The 2,494-nt window shown below is 46.1% G+C and overlaps 1 pseudogene; it reads right to left on the bottom strand.

Annotated features, from left to right (window-relative positions):
• Positions 1 to 208: 208 nt before the first annotated feature.
• On the bottom strand, positions 209 to 1,219 carry LOC117202022 (L-lactate dehydrogenase B chain-like; annotated as a pseudogene).
• Positions 1,220 to 2,494: the final 1,275 nt, after the last annotated feature.

Below are 2,494 nucleotides of genomic sequence, written 5' to 3'. Positions count from 1 at the left end.
CACGTACGTGGATGAAAACCAAAGGATCATGGCTAATCACATTGGAGTTTTTCTTGTTGTTTGTTTGTTTTTTTTTTTGGCCCCTCCGCGCAGCATGCGGGATCTTAGTTCCCCGACTGGGATGGAATCCGTGCCCCCTGCAGTGGGAGTGCAGAGTCCTAACCACTGGACTGCCAGGGAAGTCCCTCACATTGGAGTTGTAAAATTTCTACAGCCTAGAACTCAGAAGCCACACGTCTTATAGGTCATTCTGGATGTCCCACGGGGTATCTGTACTTTTCTTGAGTTGAGCAAACTTATCAGCCTTCAGCTTCTGGTTGATGACACCGGTTAACCCCCGAGCATGAAGGATATATGAACAGCTCTGGAAGACTTTGTTCTCAATGCCCTGCATCCCCTTCACCATTGCTGACACTGGTTGAATCCTGGATAGATTTTTCACCATGGATTCAATGAGATCAGTCACATTTCATCCAATAGACCAGCTGGTTATCCTTTTAGCTTGGTGATTTCACATGCACTTTCCACAACTGTCTTGCACGCTTCCTTCCAATTTTCATTATTTTTGTTCTTTCCCATTTCTGGACCCAGTTCCCGGAGAGAAATGCTGGCTACATGTACTCCAAACAGCCACACTTGAGTTGCCATGTTCTCTCCAAATCCATCCACGACAGCTGCTGGCATGAATGCCAAGTTTTCAGCCATAAGATAGTGAGACCTAGCAGAATCCACATTTGACACCCACTTTCAATAACGCGGTGCTCAAGTAACCCACTTTCCAGGTAACATATGTGAGAATATCCACTGGGTTGGAAACCACAATTATGATGCAATCAGGACTGTACTTGATGATCTGAGGAACAATGAATTTGAAGACAACATTTCTCTGCACCAGATTAAGATGACTCTCTCCCTCTCACTGGCGCACACTTGCAGCTACCCTCACAATCTCTGAATTGGCAATCACAGAGTAAACCGTATCTGCCACAAATTTAGGTGTCTGAAGAAAGAAGTCCCCATGCTGCAGATGCATCATTTCTACTCTGAGTTCATCTTTTCAAACATCCACAAGGGCAAGTTCATCAGCCAGGGACTTTCCCAGAATGCAGATGTCACATGCCATACCTACATGTCCAATACCCACTACAATGATTTTATTATTTGGGACCGTTGCCTCTTCTGCGACCAGCGCAATCAGTTTTTCCTTAAGAGATGCCATTGTGCACAGGAGAGAGAAGGCTTTGAGGACAGGTGTAATGGTCGTGCAAAGGATACAAGGTCAGCCATGTGTCTAGCCTCCTCTCTTTCTGTTCATCCTGTTCATGCATCCAAGTCCATAGGGACAGCTAGGCCTTCGTGAGATGTGTGATCTCCATAAGGCTGTTCCCCAGAGTGTAGCACGTGAGGGCCATTGCCGCACACCAGGTCCACAGGGGAGCCACTGACCCCAGCATTCACAGGCAGCGTGGGGCCTGCCTGCCACTGGGGCTCGTAATCCCTTTTTTATTTTGGTCCCTCCCCAAGGCTGAGACCATGGTTCTCCATGGTAGGAATGCAAATTAAAGTAATAGCGACCACTTGTTACTATGAGCCAGGAACTTGGTTTATATGCCTCTATTCACTCCTTGAAACTTTATAAGGACATTTACAGATCAGGAAGCTGAGGGTCAGAGTAGTTGAATGACTTACCATAAGTGTCATAAAACAGGTTCTTTTGGTGACACCCACAGTCCTCCTCCTCCCCCTCCCACAGCTCTGTTACTCATGAGCGGAGCTGGATTTACTGAGCAACCCTGGATGCTTAAGCTCTGGGTCCCCTGACTCACAGCTGCCCCTTCCAAGCCCTAGAAATCTACTCATATTGCCACATATCTTTGTGAAATTTGAATAAATTAGATGTTTTAATTTTTATCTTCTAGAGGAGAGCCTCCCTCAGGTTCCACAGAACCTGGATCACCTGTTCATGAGTGTACCCCTTAAACATCCTATCTAAAAGTTTGCTTCTTCCTTCTGTCTCCTTTCCCTACTTTATTTGCTCTCCTTGGCACTTTCACTAACACACCATGTACTTTATGTATTTATCTTATTGACTGCACATCGTAGGCTCCACTCACTAAGTGTTTTTGGGTGAATGAGGGCAGCCATTGTCCTTACACATACAGCCATCCTGTGCAGTAGGTTGTTTCCATATTATAGAAGAGATATAAAGATGTGAGAAATGACTTGTTCAAAGGCACCCACCAACAAATCCAGTCCCCGTTCTCCTGCTCTGAGCTACCTTTGGACTTAGCCATGTCTAGATTTCCTCTGGCCATGACATCATAACTTACTCATAGACCAGATATCTCCCTGGTATTTCATCCTTGACTCCTCCCTCTCTCAACAAGCTCCCCCTACCCTCCAAATACTATTGACTGCCTCCCAAATATTGCTCAGACCCAATCACTTCTCTCCACGGCCCCCACCACAAACAGGGTCTTCATCACCTTCCTCC

This window comes from Orcinus orca, chromosome 1 (assembly GCF_937001465.1).
Source record: "Orcinus orca chromosome 1, mOrcOrc1.1, whole genome shotgun sequence".
Classification (NCBI taxonomy): domain Eukaryota; kingdom Metazoa; phylum Chordata; class Mammalia; order Artiodactyla; family Delphinidae; genus Orcinus; species Orcinus orca.
The sequence above is the reverse complement of the archived record's forward strand: the minus strand, read 5'-3'. Positions and strand labels throughout refer to the sequence as shown.